Here is a 22513-nt window from a genome sequence, read left to right as displayed (position 1 = left end):
TGAAACCAGGGGTGAGTCTCCCAAACCTCATCACCAAGCATTTGTCAACATTAAACATGTGATCAAATTAAACATGTGGTTTTCTAGGTACCGGTTGATTATTTCATTTAGATCCCGCTGAAGGAGTTGGCAATGAACAATAGATTAAATCTGTCTGAATATCATTAGATCGTCAGCGAACAGCAAGAATAGAGGTGAATTGAGAGTCTTAGAACCACTATATGAGTGATAAACTATCTTTATTTGAAGGCTGACATGTTTCGGCGTACTGCTATCTTCAAAGCCATACTAAAATAATTAAAGGCCGAATTAAAACATTGAATGTAGATGTGATCGAGTCGAGAAATATGATCAATATGATCCTGTCTTATGTGAGTTTGAAAATAGTGTTTAGGTCAAATAAAATAAAAACGATGAGACATAAACAAACGAATAAATAAACGAGTAAACAAGAATATGAATCGACTCACAATCAAATAAAGTTTATCGGTTAATAATATTGTTAATGTTAAACAAGTGTTTTCTCGAATCATTCCTTCCATTCGAGTCGAAATAAGCGAGGTCAGGAATGGATATTACACTTGGGTGATCAAAATCTAAGATGTCTAAAATACTGGTGTGTGCACTTGTCACTATTTGCAAGCATCAACATTTCAGAAAATCGGGGATCAGTTTCGTGGCGGCGCCACCATGTCATTTGCTTCGTTCTATCCTTGTTCTACCAGAGGAAGTGGAATGATACATCGATCAACGAGTTCAAATTATGAACTGGCCCATTTTGTCAGCTGTTAAGGAATATTTGTGATTTACAGTATAATTTTCGTTGTAAAAACAAATCTGTCAATATTTCAACACTATCGAATAAGGGTTCGAAGGAGTATTTACTATTCTTCTCCAGAGTAATTACTGTTTGACAAATTGTATTCATGAGGAGGGTAATTCAATTTGATTTAAATAAAACACAGTTATCCAATATATTCAGTTGACGGAAAGGGAATTTTCACTATATCTACTCAGGAAGAATATTTAAAGATCAGACTCGAATAGAGATATGTATTACTGATTCTCAATACATGCTCACAATTTACATTACGTATTTCCAATGCAGTTTCTTTGAAATATTGCTGAAGTTGCCATAAAACTCAGCTATATCCGTCCCGAATGTTCGTTCATCTGATTTGGTTCTGCCTCAAATTCCAACAACACCGAATTCTTAGCTATAATAGTTCTTGATTGTCCATATATTAAACTGAACTTACCGAACGACATGTTAAATAAATGAATGTTCTACACTCTTTCTCGAAACTAATACATTTTCACACACCAATAATCGCTTATAAGTGCAAAATATTCGTAAGTCGTAGGAAAGTATTCAAATTATTTTCAAATATCAATTGACAATGCTCTGTCAAATTCTAAACAGCGCTACCTACAGTGGAAAAAACGAAACTGATCCCATATCCCCACGAAATTAAAAACAAAATCGAATCAGTGAATACACCAGAGTTTTAGACATCTTATCAAAATCTAAGTTAAAAACAAAACAAAAATAATCTGCACAGAAAAGGCTGGGAGATGATATTAGGCTTGTTCGTAGAGTGGTTCAAAACGGTTATGAACTGTACAGAGCAAGCGCATATGGATTTTCGTCCCCCTAAAATGGAATTGCGCTTGCTCTGTACAGTTCAAAACCGTTGTGAACCACTCTACTAACAAACCTGTTATGTGACGTGACAGAGAGGATCATAGAAATGTGTGTTCTTCTTATTAGAAAAATCATTCTTCAGATCAGCATGTGAATGTACGTATGATATAGTCTGTATAACTGAGACATGGCTTGGTGACTCGGTTTTTGATGGTGAATTGTTTCCTCCAGGATATAAAGTAGTGAGATGTGATAGACAGTTTGGTAGGGTTGATAGATCTCGTGGTGGTGGAGTCCTGCTGGCCGCTTCTGACAGTACATCTTTCGGTATTATAGATGGAGCATTTTTAACCGATCGTGTCCCGTTGATAGATGTGGTTTTCTGTCGTTTTACTGAGCCCTGTCCTTTTATTGCCTGTGTAGTTTACATTCCGCCTGATATTTCTGCTTTTCATCTGGAAACTTTTACAACTGCATTGGAGTTGAGTTTCCCTGGAGAGACTATGTTCTTTGTTGGTGACCTCAATTGCCCTGACTTTGTTGATTCTGATTGTGGTCCCAAATCAATTCTTTTGCGGAATCTATGCGATCTCCTGGGTCTGCGGCAGTACAGCTCAGTTCGGAATGAGGATCTCAGGCTGCTAGACTTGGTTCTAGCGAGCAAGAATATTGAGGTGTCAGTCATCCGTTCTGACTCGCCTTTTGTTCCTGAGGACCCCTACCATCCTGCTTTGAGTATGGTCCTAACTGTGGAGTCTTTCAGGCGCCGGGTGAATTTTCCGAGGAAGGATAATTCATTCTATAACTTTAAAAGAGCTGATTGCTCTTCTTTGTCTACGGCAATCAATTCCGTCAATTGGGATATTATAGCAGAATTCGATAATGTTGATGAAGCTTTGGATTTCTACTACAGAAAAGTTTTTGAGATCCTGGATGACCTTGTTAGTAAAAAAACTAACTCTTTGGCAAATCCTAGCTTTCCTGTTTGGTTCACAGGAAAATTAAAGCATATTATTGGCCTAAAGAATTATTACAGAGTGAAGTGGCGTAATACTGGTGAAGAAAAATATTCTGTTGAGTTCAAACGATTGAGAGCGTTGGTCAAGTCTGGAATTGATTTGGAGTACAACAAGTATCTGTCTGAAGTGCAGAGCCAAATAAGATCAAATCCATCTTCACTCTGGAAATATTTAGCTCGAATAAAGGGTTACACTAGAGTACCTGGAGTCTAGAGAGCTAGGGTAATTCCGGTGTTCAAAAAGGGTGACTCGTCTTCTGTGGAAAATAATAGACCTATTTCCATTTTATCGAACTTTGCCAAAGTATATGAAAAGATTCTGTATTCAAGCATTCACCACCATATTAAACAAGGTTTATCATCAGCACAGCATGGTTTTGTCCGAGGAAGGTCGACTGTAACTAACCTAGCCACAATTTCGCGAGTCATAGCAGAGTCCCTTGATGATGGGGGTCAAGTCGATGCGATCTATACAGATTTCTCACGTGCCTTCGATACCGTTGACCATAATTTGCTTTTGAAAAAGCTAGCATCATTTGGTTTTACTCCTAATTTTGTGAAGTTGATTCATTCCTATTTAAGTGGAAGAACTAATTATGTATTCTATAATGGATTCAGATCTTTTGAATATGAACTCGAGTTTGGTGTTCCTCAGGGATCTAACCTCGGACCATTGTTGTTTGTGATTTTCATTGATGACCTTTTATGCTCTCTCAATTGTGGGGCTCTAGCCTATGCTGATGATCTGAAGCTTTTCATGAAAATATTTGGAATTAATGACCAGTTACTTCTTCAGTCAAGTTTGGAATTGGTTCGCGGTTGGTGCTTGCAGAATGGACTTATTTTAAATTTGAAGAAGTGTTTTAAAGTTACTTTCACCAGGAAGGCGCAGCCGCTAGCTTTTGCTCATCACATTGGGAATGATATTATTGCGGTAGGTGATCGTTTTCGTGACCTTGGAGTTTGGTTCGACAGTGAGCTAAGTTTTGTTCAACATGTTGAGGATCTGTGTGCATCTGCTGTAGATCTTTGGGTTTCCTGTTCAGGAGCTTCCGTGAGCTCGACGATCTGTCTGCTCTCAGAAGTGTTTACTTCTCACTTGTTCTCAGTAGGTTGGAATACGCTAACATAATTTGGTTCCCAATTTATGCCACGCATCTTACATCCATTGAGCGAATTCATAGAAAGTTCCTGAAATATGTCGAATATAGGAAGACAAGCATTTATCCTGAGCGTGGTGCTGATCTTTCAAGCATAGCGAGGGAGCTGAGGCTTTCAACCTTAATAGAACGTCAGGTTCAGCAGTGTGCTTCGTGTTTTTTTTTCGGATGAATTATTGTATTGAGGTGCTTGCCATTTTATTTCGTTTTGCCTATGGGGAGTTCAAATGTATTTTTCTTTGAGTTTATGTATTTTGTTAACCTGTTACTGGGATTTTTCGTGTTGGGTAAATAAAGTTATTATTATTATGACTTAAGCAGCGCGGCTTTCACACTCCTCTCCAGAGGAAAATTCACTTATCCCAGATATCTCAGATATCAAAAGGATAAAGCTCTGTTGGAGCCCTTTCCAGGTTTTCGGGCTCGTGGTGGTGGTCGGGTCCGGGTCGCTCCTCGGCTCCCTGCTGTAGGTTGGATTCCTGCTCCACCCGCACTTCCTGTCGGAGCAGACGGTGTTCCTCTGCATTCCCCATGTACTTGCGTACAGTTCTCGCCGTTCCGAGCAGTACCGCCTTCTGCATGACTTTATAAATATTTTCGTCCAAATGAAGTTTCTTCAAGTTCTCTAGTAGTTTCTTCGGTATAAGGCCTGTAGATGAAATTACAATACGGATGGTCTTGGTATCTTTCAGCTTCCACTGTCTGGTTTGTTCCTCGAAATCTCTGTATTTTGAAATTTTTTCAGTGTGCCTATCTAGAAGATTGTTATTATTTGGAATTGCCACGTCGATGAATAGTGCTGTGTCCTCATCCTTATTGAGCAATATGAGATCTGGTCTATTTTGGGTTATTTTTCGGTCTGTGAGAACCGTGCGATCCCAGTAGAGCTTGTGATGTTCATTCTCCAACACAGCATCCGGATGGAAATTGTAATAAGGAACCTTTTTCGAAGTTAGAAGTTGGTGATTTAGTGCCAATTCTTGGTGAAGAATCTTGGCAACATCATGTCTATTTTTGTACTCCGTGCCCGCGAACTTCTGACATCCCCCGGTGATGTGCTGGATAGTTTCATGTGTCGCACAGCCATAAAGAGAGCTATCGTCCGCCACTAGGGCATCCTTGGCGATATATTTCATATAATTTCTTGTTGGAATCAACTGATCCTGGATGGCGAGCATGAAGCCATCTGTCTCAGGAAACAACCTTCCGGAAGTCAACCAGTAGTTCGACGCAGATATGTCGACGTAATCATGGTTGACCTCGTTCTGGTGCCTTTCATGCAAAGGTTTGCCACTCAGTTTCTGCATTTTACTTTCTGCAGAGTGTTCGACGGTTTCCAAGTGATCCTGTTGTAGCTTTTACGGTGTAGAACTATCAGCAACACAAACGACTCGAGTTCTGACGAAGCTGCCTTGTTCAGGAAATATTTTCAAAGTCCTTCAATTTCATGGAACATACGGTTGGACAAATCAACAATTCCTCTACCCCCAAGATGTCGTGGTAGCTCTGTCCGTTCTATTGAGCGTTTGGGGTGATGTTTATTGTGTTTAGCCAGCATCGTCCCTATTTTTCTCTGTAAAGCTGCTAAATCGGTGGTGGTCCAAGAGATGATACCGAATGAGTAGCTCAGCGCCGAGTAAGCGTAGGTATTGATAGCTTTCATCAGATTCTTGATGTTAAGGCCAGTTCTCATTATCCTTCTCAATCTTAGGGTGAACTCCTCCGTTAGTTCTTTCTTCATCTGGCTCTGATTGATTTTTCTTGCCTGTTTTATGCCCAGTCCTGCTACAGCAGGACCACTTGGAAACCGTCGAACACTCTGCAGAAAGTAAAATGCAGAAACTGATTGACAAACCTTTGCATGGGAGGCACCAGAACGAGGTCAACCATGATTTCGTCAACATATCTGCGTCGAACTACTGGTTGACTTCCGGAAGGTTGTTTCCTGAGACAAAGGGCTTCATGCTCGCCATCCAGGATCAGGTTATTCCAACAAGGAACTACATGAAATATATCGCCAAGGATGCCTCAATGGCGTACAAAAATAGACATGATGTTGCCAAGATTCTTCACCAAGAATTGGCACTAAATCACCAACTGTTAACTAATCTAACGAAAAAGGTTCCTTATTACAATTACCTTCCGGATGCTGTATTGGAAAATGAACATCACAAGCTATACTGGGATCTGATCACGGTTCTCACAGACCGGAAAATAACCCACAATAGACCAGATCTCATATTGCTCAATAAGGATGAGGACAAGGATGTTGGTAAATATATTGTCGGGACATGTTTGGCTGGTCGATGTAATTCTTGTGAGTCCATTTATCAATACTCTGACTCCATATGAATCCAAAATTTCAAGCAGGGTTTCTGTATTTTTATTTTTGGTATCAAGAAGGTTAATGTTGAAATCACCTGTGATAATGAATTTTATGTCTTTTTCTGTTATAGTTACATCTAAGATTTCCATTAATCTTTCGAAGAATACCTCTTTGTTTGGGCCATAACTGCTAGGGTGATACAGGCATATTAGGAGCAGTTTGTTTGATGCAGGGGCATAATATTCCAAAGCACTGCATTCGATTTTCTGTGGCATACTCATTCGTTCAATATCCTCCCTTCTTTTACAGTTCACTGCTAGATAGTTTTTCACATAGATGGCGCTACCACCATGTTTATTTCTTGGTCTGCAATAGCTTGAAATGAGCTTATATACCAGAATATTATAGGCAGAGAGTTGTTCCCGATTCTGCCAGTGCTCAGTTATTGCAAGAAAATCTACTTTATATTCAGAAGCCAGTAATTCCAATCCACAAAAAGATGTTGATATGGCCTCAATATTTAGGGGTACTAACTGATTTCGTGGAGCACTGTGGTCTTTCAACTTCTGAAAAAACGTTTCGTTAAATGTAAAGTTCCTTATTATCACACCAATGGGCCAAAAGGATTCATTAGATACCGTTTTATGTGCTTCTTCGGTTAAACCAATGCTGAAAGTTGAGTTCTGTTCGATAGTGTTTAACTTTTTGATAACGAATTGTTCGTAACCTTCTACCCCTTTTAAAAATGATGATATGTCTTGTTCTGATACGTCCTTGCCTGAAATCTTTCCTACATACATCCATCGCCTACGAACTGCACCTTGAATCGATGTATTCTGGTCGATAGCTTTATTACCATAACAAATATTCCTGTTTTATTTCTTTGCAGTTATTTTTATTATTATATTATCAGTTTTAGATTCCTTCTTGTTTACATCTTTTTTTTTGTCGTTACTATTATTTTTTATGTTATTTTCCAAATTCTTAATTTCATCGTGCAATAATTGATAATTTTCCATGAGAATCGAATTTTTACTATTGTATTCCTCCAGTAGAGCTCTGATGTACGAGAGTTCGATTTGTAGAAATCATACAATCGAGGAATTACTTCTGGCATATCATTTACATAAATAAGGTAAAATAATGGACCCAGGATGCTGCCCTGAATCACACCTCTTATTATTTCCGTTATGGTGGATCTATAGTCGATTCCATTAACGTTAAACTCAACATATTGAAAGCGTCCTCGCAAATAACTTTTAATTAAATCCAGCTGTCTATCTCTAATGCCATAGATTTCGAGCTTCGTTATGAGTACCTCATGAATAACCGAGTCAAAAGCCTTGGAGAAGTCAATGAAATACCCCAACAATATATCATCCCCCTCCAAACCCTCAGTCAATGTCTCAATGAGTTTGTAAATGGCCGTTTCAGTGCTTTTACCGGGAATGAAACCGTGTTGCTGACTATTGAACATACCAAACTTCCTGAAGAAACTATATAGTCTATTGTATAGAACTTTTTCAAATATTTTCGAGAAACTGTCAAGTAAACTAATTGGTCTATAATTTCGTAGATCAGTAGGATCATTCTTTTTGAAAGTTGGTTTTATCACAGTTGTTTTGAGTTTTTCAGGAAAAATTCCATATTTAAAACTATTATAATAATATATGCAAGAGGTTGGACTATGTTGTTTATAGTTTTTTTATGACATTTATTGGTATTCCGTCTTGGCCTGTACTTTTTTTATTACTTAGTATTTTCACAACTTGATAAACTTCAGATTCAGTTACGTCGAACATATAGAATGAATTTTCCACGCGCTTTACAAAATTAACATGTGATGGAGAATGCAAGTGAGAATGTGATTCAGGATTTCGAAACACATCACTGAAATTGTTTACAACTTCTTGAGGAGGACCTAGCTTATCAAGTTGATTTATGTTAGTGTTTCTACCAGTTTTGTTATTGATCAGTGACCAAATTGTTCTTCTCTTCTGGTTTGTATACTATATACAAAATACCAGTTAAGTTCTGACAAATATTCATTAAACATTAAACAGGCTTTACAGCGTGCCTCTCTCCAGTGCTAATTTTCAGAGTTAACTTAACATAATAAAACATTTAGCCGAGAGGAATGGCTACGGGTCACAATGGGTGGTGTCCCTTATGTGAAAGTTCGAGAACAGACGTCTAATTAAGGATGCTTCAAGCTTGACACAATCAACAACAGAACCCAAATATATGAAACTTTCATACATAGGACCTATGTATATCAACAAAAATAGGTAATTTACTTAGAGCTCAAGGCATAATACCAGCCTATAAGTCCTTTTATACTTTATATGACCTTCTAGTGCATAACAAAGATCCCATACCTACGTTGCAAAAGAGTGGTGTCTACCGGCTATGCTGTGGCGAAGCTGACTGTGATACAGTGTACATAGGTAGGACCGGACGTGCCCTCCAGCAGCGTGTCTCGTAGCATCTCCGTAGTCAGAAGAGGGATAACTGTGAGAGGTCGGTATTTGGGAAGCACCTCCGACTCTCGGGTCGTGCTTTTGATCCAAACACGGATGTTCAGATGCTACATCCTTGCTCCTTTGGCTTGAGGCAGTCTGTATTGGAGGAAATTGAGATTTTCCATCACATCAATAACAACACTCTGAACACCCTAAATGCTCTGTCGACCCATCATTTTCCAAAGATTTTTGACCTGTTGTTGAAAACACCTTGTCCTGAATGAGTGGATTATCTCTCAATTGTGCCGCCACTGGCACGCGTCATCCCGTAGCTGATCTGACATGATTCATGATTGTTCTATGTTTATAAGTGTACGCGTGCGCGTTATATGTTTCTTTCCCTTGATCAACTTTTCTATATGTCGATGTCAAAATTGTGTATTTGTTAGATTTTATTTCATTGACGAATTTTCAATTATTGTTTTCTTGGAATGTGTCTTGGTCGATTGTTCGGCCTAAATGGGGAATTGTAGCTTGACTGCTGCATCGTGAGTCTTTTCCATACTTTGTGAATTTTTACATTTAAATTCTTTATTCCGTTGCAGCTGTCTTGTTACTGGCTCTTGAAAATGGTGATTTACAATCACCGAAACTAGTCGAGCAGAGATTAATAGCAGTATAAATAAATTGTTACTACCAAAAGAAGGCTCAAATCATTTAATCATATATGATAATGGTAGACGCCAAAGGGTTCAGACAAACCAAAATAAATTCTCACATATCATTGAATCCTTTAATGCTAAATTGCTTATCAGCACTCCTACACGAAAAACATCATGCATCGACAATATAATTACAAATCTCGACAATGTACAATCAGCCTTTCAGATCATTTGGCACAAATTGTATCCTTCGAGCTTGTTAGTTCGCAGAAGTCATACAAATCAACAACTGTACGTACAATAAATGAGGTAGGCCTTACAATGTTTAATGAATATTTGTCAGAACTTAATTGGGAGTTTGTATATAGTATACCTCCAGAAGATGTAAATTCTCAATGGGACCAATTCATAGCTTCATATAAAGATATGTTTCAGATTTATTTTCCAACAAAAGTGATCAAATTAACACCTAAAAATAAATTCGCACCATTGAATAATCCAGAAATCGAAAGGCTTAAAAGTATATTAGATATTTTTTATGTAATTTCAAGCAATAATACGGAACTGGAACCAGCTTATAAGAAACTTAAGTTAACATATGATGCGCCAATCAAAAAAGCGAAACAGGATTTTTACTTTGAAAAATTCAACAACTCGGCAAATAAAAATAAAACAATTTGGTCACTGATCAATAACAAAACTGGTAGAAACACTAACATAAATCAACTTGATAAGCTAGGTCCTCCTCAAGAAGTTGTAAACAATTTCAGTGATGTGTTTCGAGGTCCTGAATCACATTCTCACTTGCATTCTCCATCACATGTTAATTTTGTAAAGCGCGTGGAAAATTCATTCTATATGTTCGACGTAACTGAATCTGAAGTTTATCAAGTTGTAAAAATACTAAGTAATAAAAAAAGTACAGGCCAAGACGGAATACCGATAAATGTCATAAAAAAAACTATAAACAACATAGTCCAGCCTTTTGCATATATTATTATGATAGTTTTAAATATGGAATTTTTCCTGAAAAACTCAAAACAACTATGACAAAACCAACTTTCAAAAAGAATGATCCTACTGATCTACGAAATTATAGACCAATTAGTTTACTTGACAGTTTCTCGAAAATATTTGAAAAAGTTCTATACAATAGACTATATATAGTTTCTTCAGGAAGTTTGGTGTGTTCAATAGTCAGCAACACGGTTTCATTCCCGGTAAAAGCACTGAAACGGCCATTTACAAACTCATTGAGACTTTGACTGAGGGTTTGGAGGGGGATGATATATTGTTGGGGTATTTCATTGACTCATAACGAAGCTCGAAATCTATGGCATTAGAGATAGACAGCTGGATTTAATTAAAAGTTATTTGCGAGGACGCTTTCAATATGTTGAGTTTAACGTAAATGGAATCGATTATAGATCCACCATAACGGAAATAATAAGAGGTGTGATTCAGGGCAGCATCCTGGGTCCATTATTTTACCTTATTTATGTAAATGATATGCCAGAAGTAATTCCTCGATTGTATGATTTCTTCTTTAATTACGCGGATGACACCAATATCATACTTCGCCAGAAAATTCTGGCGGCCCTACAGGAACTTCTAAATGCCACATCCGAGTCAATTGAGTGTCTGTCTCATATTCTTATCCTCAATGATAACAAAACCGAGTTGGTCCTTTTTTCTCACAAACTAAGAAAATCCGAAAACTTATCGATTACTCTCAATGGTAAGCCAGTTGAGCTGAAAGATCCTACCAAATTCCTTGGTATAACCATCGACAAACACCTTGAGTGGGCCGAACACATGCGTGAACTTCAGGGAAAACTGAACAAGGTAGTATACACACTGCGTGTACTGCGTACTGAGTTTACTGTCGAATTTCTTATGGCAGTATATTTTTCCAACTTCCAGCCCCTTTTAAGTTATGGCGTTATGTTCTGGGGAAACAGCCCACACGCTTTATCTATATTCAGAATACAGAAATTCGCCATTAGAAGTATACTCAAGATGAAGTATAGGGAGACCTGTAGAGGTGCATTCAAAAAAAACAATATACTTACTTTACCTGCCCTTTATATATTTAAATGCCTACAATTTGTGTATAAATAGCCTCAATACTTCACAAAGTTCGAAAAGACCCGCCCATATAACACAAGGAACGACTACTTCATTTATTCTCAGCATAACCTCTCTTCCACCGAAAAATCTTGTACTTATATGTGTATCAAACTGTACAGCGCACTGCCAAGACGCATAAGGGAGATTGATAAATTCAAAAAATTTCGCAGAGAGATTCATGAACTCTTAATACAGCAGGAACCCTACACCATACTTGATTTTTTGTCAGGAATGAGTCAAACTTAAGCATAATCACTCTTGTGTATTTTCTGTTTTTGACATTTCCTTCTGTAAAAGAAGGGAGTATATTGAACGAATGAGTATGCCACAGAAAATCGAATGCAGTGCTTTGGAATATTATGCCCCTGCATCAAACAAACTGCTCCTAATATGCCTGTATCACCCTAGCAGTTATGGCCCAAACAAAGAGGTATTCTTCGAAAGATTAATGGAAATCTTAGATGTTACTATAACAGAAAAAGACATAAAGTTCATTACCACAGGTGATTTCAATATTAACCTTCTTGATACCAAAAATAAAAATACAGAAACCCTGCTTGAAATTTTGGATTCATATGGAGTCAGAGTATTGATAAATGGACCCGCAAGAATTACATCGACCAGCCAAACATGTCCCGACAATATATTTACCAACATCCTTGTCCTCATCCTTATTGAGCAATATGAGATCTGGTCTATTGTGGGTTATTTTCCGGTCTGTGAGAACCGTGCGATCCCAGTAGAGCTTGTGATGTTCATTTTCCAGCAATGCATCCGGATGGTAATTGTAATGAGGAACCTTTTTCGTTTCATGTCTATTTTTGTACTCCGTGCCCGCGAACTTCCGACATCCCCCGGTGATGTGCTGGATAGTTTCATGTGTCGCACAGCCATAACGACAGCTATCGTCCGCCACTGGGGCATCCTTGGCGATGTATTTCATGTAATTTCTTGTTGGAATCACCTGATCCTGGATGGCGAGCATGAAGCCCTCTGTCTCAGGAAAAAACCTTCCGGAAGTCAACCAGTAGTTCGAAGCAGATATGTCGACGTCCTGGTGCCTCCCATGCAAAGGTTTGCCAATCAGTTTCTGCATTTTACTTTCTGCAGAGAGTTCGACGGTTTCTAAGTGATCCTGCTGTAGCTTTAATGGTGTAGAACTATCAGCAACACAAACTACTCGATGGAGTTCTGACGAAGCTGCCTTGCTCAAGAAATATTTTCGAAGTCCTTCAATTTCCTGGGACATACGGTTGGACAAATCAACAATTCCTCTACCCCCAAGATGTCGTGGCAGCTCTGTCCGTTCTATTGAGCTTTTGGGGTGATGTTTATTGTGTTTAGTCAGCATCGTCCTTATTTTTCTCTGTGAAGCTGCTAAATCGGTGGTCGTCCAAGAGATAATACCAAATGAATAGCTCAGCGCCGAGCAAGCGTAGGTGTTAATCGCTTTTATCAGATTCTTGCTGTTGAGACCAGTTCTCATTGTACTTCTCAATCTTCGCGTGAACTCCTCTGTTAATTCTCTCTTCATCTGGGTCTGATTGATTTTTCTTGCCTGTTTTATGCCCAGATACTTGTATGTGTCTCCTTCCTTTAATGCTTCAATTTCTGCACCTTCCTTGAGTTTGAACGTACCATCTTCTATTTTCCCTCTCGTTATGTTTAGCAGTCGACATTTTTGTAGTCCAAACTTCATTTTGATGTCTTCCGAGAATCCTTTCACCATTTTCAGCATCAGTTGCATTTGTTTTCTGGTAGATGCGAAGAGTTTCAAATCGTCCATGTAAAGGAGATGATTCAGTTTCATCATAGTTCTACTGCCGCTCTTGATAGAAAATCTGTAGTCCGTAGAATTCAATTTATGAGACAAGGGATTCAGGGCCATGCAGAACCACAGAGGGCTCAGCGAGTCTCCTTGGGAAATTCCGCGTCTTATTGGAATAGGTCCTGTTGTAATGGAGCAATCTGCTGCTTTCATTTGAAGACTAGTACGCCAGGTTGACATGGCGTTTTTCAGGAACTTAACAATATTGGGATCCAACTTGTAAATCTTCAAGATCGTCAAGAGCCATTCGTGAGGTATAGAATCGAATGCTTTCTTGTAGTCTATGTACGCAGCGTAAAGATTCCTTCGCTTGGAGAACGCTTGATTGCAGATAACTGAATCTATTATTCGTTGTTCTTTGCAACCTCGGCTGTCTTTGGTGCATCCTTTCTGTTGCATGGCGATGATGTTATTCCTTTCGCAATGGTGTGAATTCGGTTTGAAATGCACGATGTGATTAATTTGTACATCGTTGGAAGACATGTGATTGGTCGGTACTTGGATGGGTCTTCTGTATTCCTTTGGTCTTTAGGTAACAGGTATGTTGTGCCATGTGTAAGGAATACTGGCATTCTTTCAGGATTTTTAATGACATCATTTATTGCGGAGGTCAATTTGTCATGCATGATCCAAAGTTTCTTGATCAAGAAGTTCTGTAATCCATCAGGCCCAGGTGCTTTCCAGTTGTGCAGTCCTCTGATAGCTGATTTTACTTCTTCAATTGTGATCATGTCATGCTACATAGGCTCATATTTTCTAGCTTCAGATTTTTCATCTTCAATCCATCCGGTATCTCCATTGAACTGAGGTTTCGTTGATAATTGTTCGGTCCAGAATTGTTCAATGGCTTCCTTTGGTGGTAACTTTCCAGTTTCTCCATCCGACGATGTGAGTGACCGGTAGAAAGATTCTTCCGACTTTTCGAATGAATTATTGTCTCTTTTCCGGCTATAATGCGTTTTGCATACAGACTTAATTTTTGCTTCAGAGTGTCGAGGCAATGGTGAGCTGTAGCATTCTCTGTCTCTCGTTCTGTGTGTGTCCTGTTTCTATCCATGATCTCTTTGGCAGCTTTCACAACCTTTCTTCCTCGATTTCCGTTCAAGTACTCCGTCAGTCGTCCAATGTCTCCTCTTAGCCTTTCTGTTTTGTGTTTAAGACGTTCTGCCATGCTGGCACGTGTAATTTGTGTAATTTTGGACCATCGTTGTTCGTTCGGCGAATTTTTGCCCCTATGGTTTTCGCTGTCGTTAGCGCTGCACAGTAAAAAACTAGATGCAGATATTCCAATGAACTTTCGTTCTGTAGGTACTCAGGTAAAACGTCCTTATTCAAGATGTCGATTATAAGTGACAGTTTCTTGGATGTATTGAGTCGTAGAGGTGCTACTCGATGAAGAGGATCTGTTCCTTCCAGTTCTGCAAAGTATCTCTTCATGTCAGAGTGAATTTGTCGGTGGAGCTCTTCCCTATCGTCCTGGTGTTCAGGCTCACTTGCGTTGCAAGATGAACTTTCAGTATCAGTTTCTTCTGCCTGTTGTTGCCCAGGCATGTGAATTTCATCAGAGGTGTTGGTGTTATTCTCTATTGCAGGCGGACGCTGAAGTTCTCGTCTAATTGCGTCGATTCGGGCCGTTGGTATTAGTTCATTTCTCAGAATTACGCGGTACTGGTCTGCCACTCGTTGTTCAGTGACATTGAGATTTGGGTAGGCGTTGCAGAATTCCTCATGGAGCCTTTTCCTATAGTTGTTCATGTTCTGCCCTAGTCCCGTGATGGAGTTATATATGCGCAGAATAGTTTAATTCATGGACGTTGTCCACTTCATGCGCTTTCTAACTAAGCCCGCTTGGGTGAGCACTGGCTGAATATCCTACGCAGCACCTTCAGCGGTTCGAGTCGGTAATTGAATTGGACTCGTTGGTTATTATTATTATAGACCATACTCCTCACTTGTTGTATCAAGGCTTTTGAGACTCTCAACATCCACTGCATCATCCTTCAGTTCATTTCAAATTTTTTTCGATATTCTAGTTATTATATTTTTAACTGATCTTTCTAAGTGATGGTAGATGTTATGAAGGTCTTGGAGGAGCAATTTCATATTGTTTGTGAATCTTTCGGCTTCAGAATACGGAGTGGAACTTCCAAAAGAATTTTCTAAAAATGCCACGAGATGGTTGTACGGCAGATTAAATGATTTCGGGTGTTCTTGGTAGGCTTTGGCTATCTTACCTTTTGTTGGTTCACTCAGTATATTTTCACCAGCTGGTGTCTCTAATTTGCGCTTCTTCTTGGATCTTTTGATACCAGCAGTGTGGGTAGCAGGAGTCTTGGGTGGAGGCATAGGTTTTTCTTCTTCGTTTATGGTTACAGGATCGGGTTCTGGTTGACTAGTTCTGTCGCTTGCAGATAAAATTTCTGCAATTCCTATCCAGGGTCTTGTCTCTTCAGTGTGAGGTCTCACTGGGGACGAAGTAGTTGTTTCCATATGAGCGTAGGTTTGAGATGTTGCCACAGGGTAATCATCGTGTGGAGGTTGTGAGTTAAGGCAGCTTGACGCAACATGGCCAGACTGTCTACAAATGAAGCATTCCATTCTATCAGTCGACAGAAAAATATGATTTTCGTTACCATCGTGTTGAATAAGAACAGAGGTTTGCAGTTCGAAAGTATCATTTCGGGGAAAGATGTAGGCTTGTCTACGAAAGCTGAGAATGTGGGAGTATTCATCACCGGGGATACCGGCCTTCAGAAATGACACAGGGGATGCAAATCCAAGATTTTTTATTACTTCGGTAAGTTTTTCATGTGGAATGCAGGGAGATACATTTGAGATAACGATTCTTTTGGTTGGGGACACTAATCTTCTGATGTTTAGATTTATATTTTCAATTACTATCGACGGGTGAGTTTGTATTAATCTGTCAACCAGTTCTTTGTTAGCTAAATAGATGCCAATCCTGTTATTCGATATTCGAGAAGCGAAGGAAATGTTTTTGGGCTGGACAATTTTACCAATTGCTTGGACATAATCGTGAAGTTTCAAGTTTTCTTCAGAATGTAGCACTATGGCTTGATCCCTTTTTGGAAAGTTAACTTTCGGTATTGTTTTTGCTGCAGATACATACGAAGTACTTTGAGAAATTGTAGTGATTCCAGTGTTTTCTGACATTTTTGGAATAGAAACGTTAGTGGGTTCAGATGTCATTTTCAATGCCCTTGTAGTCAAGAGCTATTGAGATTTCTATATTATGTTTTGTTAATAAATGAGTATATGCAAGATTAAATACACCATATTGTAATGTGTGTTGCCTGTAGCCACGAAACAGGCGGTGTTGCCTGTAGCCATGAAACAGGCGGTGCGCCTGGGTTGTTGTATTTTCAACAACAATAAGAATGTGATGGAACACGGCAAAAAAGTGACTTGTTTGTTTACCTGAGGAATCGGTAAATCAAAGTTATCAAGATTCTGGTTTGAGTTCGAAGTCACAAAATCACAGATTAACTCGAAAGTGAATCGATATTTTGATAGTACTTTATCAAGAATTAATTACTATAATAAACACCGGAGCGATGTGAACACCAGGAGCGTAGACTCGCGAATCCGATCCACTTTTTTGGTTTGATCTCTTTTCGTTGATTCATCTGAAAGTTGAAAAAAACGGAAACATTCTCGATGAATTTAATATTCATTAACTTTCGCCTCATATAGAATTCTTCTCAAAATTTGTACAAGAATTTGAAATAAATCATCATTCGAATTCATTCAATCATTTAACGTCAAATATGAAAACAAACAATATCTTGATTGTCATTTTCGAACTTCTAATTCGCGCATGGGTACAAGTGGATTCCTCCCAACGATTTGGCCCCACTTTTTGTCGTAGTCTATAACGCGTGTTATCAATATTGGTATAATAGATAAATGAACTAGTAGAACGTTTAACGTTTACAGAATATTCTTAGAATGATAAAAATATTCTGGGAACATTTGGTCAATCTTCTATGAATATTCTTAGAAGGTACTCTCAAGTATTTTCGGAGAATATTCATAAAATATGAAACAGTCCACTTTTAATGTCCATACAATGTGCTCAGAATATATAAAGTGTGTTTTGGAAATATTCTGGGAACATTCAAACGTACCATCAAGTCATCAAGTGCTTCTTTGGAAACACAGTGATAAAATTGTTAAAGATTACGCGAAAGATGAGATATTTGTAGTTACTGCGGTGAAAAAGTGGTTGTTTATGCGAACTGCATTAAATCTACGCATAAAAAATATCACCCTGACTGCTTAACACAGTCCGGAAACATGAAATGTGCGGTATGTGTTCATGTTGCATCTCAGAATGCGGACGGAAATTCTTCAGTGAGTGATCCGAATGTTGAGCTGGTAATACTGAGAATGAAAAATAAATTTTTGGAAAAACTCCTAGCCGAAGTACAAAGCAAAAATCTTATTCTAATTGAAAATAATGCATTGCTGAACGAAACATTTGAGGTTATGGAAGATCAAATGAAAAAACTAAGGTTATGGAAGATCAAATGAAAAATTGTGGGGTTACCAAACAAAAGCTGATGGCCGTTTGCACCGTTTCTCTAAACAACGATTATATTCTTAAACAACGTTTAATTCCCTAACCGGGTTGCACCGTTCCTAAACGTTGATTATAACGCTCTTAAACGTTGTTTAAACTAAACGCAGAAATTTGCTCGATTGAAGCTCGATTAGAACGTTGATTGAAGTAATACTTCAAATTCGATTGACAACTGTGTTTTCTATTTGTGTTGATATAAAATTCGAATTAATAATGGATGATTTGGAAGATGAGATATTACTTGATGATGATCTTGATGCATTTTGGCAATATCGAATTTGGATTTCCTAGATGTTTTCCCCGTAGAAGAAATTATTTCGAAAAAATGGACCTCACTTTTTTCAGAAGATTTCGTTTAACGAAAGAAACCGTGTTATTTTTTTGCCATATATGGAGAATGATTTGGAATTTCCCAGATGTTTTCCCCGTAGAAGAAATTATTTCGAAAGAATGGACCTCACTTTTTTCAGAAGATTTCGTTTAACGAAAGAAACCGTGTTATTTTTTTGCCATATATGGAGAATGATTTGGAATTTCCCAGATGTTTTCCCTGTAGAAGGAACTATTTCGAAAGAATGGACCTCACTTTTTTCAGAAGATTTCATTTAACGAAAGAAACCGTGTCATTTTTTTTGCCATATATGGAGAATGATTTGAAATTTAATAATTAGTTATATTATACAAATATAGATATTTTAGGAATAATAGTGTTGACCCAATAAATCAATTGCTTGTTACATTGAGGTTTTATGCTAGTGCTGGTCAGTTGGCTTCTGTTGATAATTTCATAAATGTAGATGTATCGAAAGGATCGAGAATTATATAGTGCAAATTCAACAGTCCTTTCACAAGAAGGCTTCTTTTCCTAGAGTAATAGGATGTGTTGATGTTACCCATGTTTGCACTTCAAATTCAAAACACAACACCGAATCTTCAAAAAAAAAGTTCAAATTTCCCACCTTGACAACAGAAGTTTGGTCAGAAAACCTTGACTTCTTTTTCTTTTTAATTTATCTTCTATGATGTGCTTGGCTGAAATTTTGAATTTTTTATGCTGTGAGTGGTGTTGCCAAATCTATCGATGATTAAATTAAACAACGATTATGATTCCACGGTGCAAACCGTCAAATACTAAGCAACGTTTAAATATTAAACATCGATTAGTTTAATCATGGTTACCAGCGAAACGGTGCAATCGGGCATGAAACTTCGGTAACAAAACTTTCAACTGAGAGTCTACAATGTCGACAAACAGTTCTATGGTTGAGGGAACTGCCATAAATAGATGATCTAACCTACAATTCTGATGAGAAAGAAGGTGCAAAAGATGAACAAATTTCATCTTCTGACTCGCAATCGAATATTTCTACAACAAATGAATGGATGGAAGTTAAAACACGAAAGAACAGGATATCTTCAGGAACAAGGGGAATCATTTGTGATGGTGCTACTTGGGCTGCTTTTGCTGGGGTTCCCCGCAAGAAGTGGATTTATGTGGGTAGAATTGCAGGGATCCCTGCAATTCTCTTCGAAGAGGGTCGTACTATCTGCGATTGAAATCTACCTACAGGAAGGTCTAAATACAATGTCCATTGAAGTTAGGAAGTTAGAAATGAAGGAATATAATTCTCCTAATTCTCTTTACAGTAGGTATCGAAACCGAAAAACTATATAAGGCAGTTATGGAAAAGAATTTTTGGTTAGATTCAATTTTCGAAACGTTTTTCGGAAAAAAACCGATGGAACCAAAACTATTGAATACATCAACGTATAAAGTCTCTTCATCAAAAATTATTGAAAAAATTAATATAAACATACAATCTTTGAATACAGTCAATAATTCGTCAATGAAAATGAACCGGATTTCATCGCAATTACGGAACACTGGCAGAGCAAAGAACGACTTGACAACTTTTGTATTGCAGGCTATGAGATAGTGACCAGTCCATGCTGGAGAGAAAGGAAGCATGGCGAAAGTGTGATTCATTTCAAAATGTTGTTGGGTGTTATTGAATGTTGTGCGATAGAATGCTACATAAAGACAACCTTAAACTCATACTCATATTATCTATACAGGTTGTTTCATTGGTAAATTAACATACGGTAACCTGAGCTAGAGCTACCCTAGGCGAGTACAAAAAACCCATATTAGATAGGTCTAATCAATTCCATAACCGAGATACAGGGTGCTTCATTTATTCACCTGATATTTGAATTTCTCATAACTTTTGAACCAACCAGTATTGATATTGATGACAGAACAGATTGTCTCAGAACGATTTGTAACCAAAATAAGCAAAGAAAACATTTCTCACTTCGCTTTCCCTGGAGTTCTCTTTCAGCAAAATGACCTGCGGGACAATGAAATCTACTGAATCTCATTGAAAATTTTCTGCTCTTTTCAAATATCTCCATCATATCCCAAAATTTTGATATACAGGGTGTTGAATCCCAGCTTGGAAGGTGTCCCATATTTTCCAATTACGGACCTGGAATTTTTTAGAAATTTACATGTGAATCTATCGACCTGCGCAAATGAATCATATATTCTAAATAACAACAGACTATACTGGTTGGTTCAAAAGTTATGAGAAATTGAAATTTTAGGTGAATACATAAAGCACCCTCTATCTCGGGTATGGAAGTGATTAGACCTATCATATATGGGTTTTTTGGACTCGCCTAGGGTTGCTCTAGCTCAGGTTACTGTATGTTCATCTACTGTTCAAGATAGCATTTTAGGTCCTTTATTGTTTATTATTAATATAAATGACTCACCTTGCAATATTGACGAATTGTTACATACAAGTGTATGTAATGATGATTTGTGTTACAATAGACCGCTTGGTCGCAGTGGCAGGTTTGGGTTTATCCGTCCAACACACCCAGCAATCAGTAAATGTAATGATGACACAAATATTATTGAGATCTTCCGTAATACATTTCGATTGAATAAAGAATCAAATAATGCCTTTTTGAGTGTTCAAAACTGGTGCACATCAAACAGTCTTGAATTGAATGCTTGAAAAATAGTATAATCTTTCACTATTCACGATCAAAACTCCATTTGCCAAATGAATTTTCTCTAGATGAAAATCAAGTAAAGATTTCAGAATCCACCAAGTTCCTTGGTGTTCATGTAGTTTGTGAGTTGAGATGGGGATGTACGATGTACAGGCTGGGCAAAATTGGTGATACCTGAATTACAACTTTTTAACCCAACGAGATACAGAAAAATGAATGTACCATTCATGTCGTCTTTTTGCGAGAATAATGCCATCAACTGCATTCCTCTATCTTCTTTTGTTTTTAAGTTACAGGCCAAAATTTAAATTTGGGCGATTTCAACTTTGGTCATTATCTCCATTTCTGTTTGTGCTAGGATGTTGAAATGAAGACATTATAGAGACACTTTTCTGATAGCAATCCAGTGGCGTACTATGATTTCTTCCTGCAGGTTTATTTGCTGAACTTTATTTTTATTATGAAAACAGTTGTTTGAAATGACTTAGAAAAAATCGCCATTTTTTTACCGTTTCGGAAATATATTATATACATCACTCTCAGTCTTTCTGAGTCATTTTAAACTACTGTTCCCCTAAGAAACAATACATCTTCATGTTTTAGCTCAGCAAATATACCTGTTGGAAAAAATCATAGTATACTAGGTACTGGATTGCTATCAAAAAAGTGTCTATATATTGTTTTCATTTCAACATCCTAGCTTAAACAGAAATGGAGATAATGACCAAAGTTGAAATTTTAATTTTGACCTACAACTCGAAAACAAAAGAAGATGGAGTAATGCAGTTGATGGCATTATTCTCTCAAAAAAAGACGACCGTAATGTGCCATGCATTTTCCTCTACATCGTTGGGTTGAAAAAGTGGTAATTCAGGTATCACCAATTTTGTCCACCCTGTACATATCGGGTGTCCCAAGGTGAGTGGCCTATTAGATTATTATGGAAATTATTGATGGTGAAAATTTCAAATTTTGTGGATCGATATTTGGCCATGCAAGGTACATTTTTAAAATAATTTCACTGGAAATGTCCAGTATTGCCGGATGTACGACAATTTGGCAAGTGGTAGCGGCTAGAGGGGTAGTGATATCGAATTTATTTTTTGACCCGTCTGAGCGTTTTTACCATCTCAAAGATCCAAATTCGGCCTGTGAAAGTTATTGATGGAATACTGAGTCACTCTGCATGATGATGAAGCGATGAAAAAACTACACCCATGCAGAAAATTGAATTGCTTTTCCAACAAGCTGCTGCTCGACCCCTTTTCCCTATTCAAAAATGAGAGCTGTTAGGGATTGCGGCTAGAGGGGTAGTGATATCAAACTCATTTGAGCACCCTTATTTGTCCCCCTTTCAACAAAATTTGACCTGTCTGAACGTTTTTTCGTTATTCCATCCCAAGGCTCAAAATTCGGGGTAGAAAGTTATGGATGGTCCACCTGCATGGTGTTCTTTGAACACTCTTTGGATCTTTTTAGATCGAAATTCTCAACAATCAAAAGATGACTCAAGAAAGTTCTCTTATAGATTTATGAATTGATTGTACTTTAGGATTTCTCGTACCTAATATTCATTTAGAGTGATCATATTATTGTCAGTTTTTTTTTTTTGTACACGTGGGTTGGTTTTTGAGCTGAATGTATTCCTTTTCATC

The 22513-nt window shown here is 37.9% G+C and overlaps 1 protein-coding gene across 2 annotated transcripts in view; it reads right to left on the bottom strand.

Annotated features, from left to right (window-relative positions):
* The window catches only part of LOC123306524 (thrombospondin type-1 domain-containing protein 4-like), a 728470-nt gene that overhangs the window by 85868 nt on the left and 620089 nt on the right, over positions 1-22513 (bottom strand). The window lies entirely within an intron of this gene.

This window comes from Coccinella septempunctata, chromosome 2 (genome assembly GCF_907165205.1).
Source record: "Coccinella septempunctata chromosome 2, icCocSept1.1, whole genome shotgun sequence".
Classification (NCBI taxonomy): Eukaryota; Metazoa; Arthropoda; class Insecta; order Coleoptera; family Coccinellidae; genus Coccinella; species Coccinella septempunctata.
The sequence above is the reverse complement of the archived record's forward strand: the minus strand, read 5'-3'. Positions and strand labels throughout refer to the sequence as shown.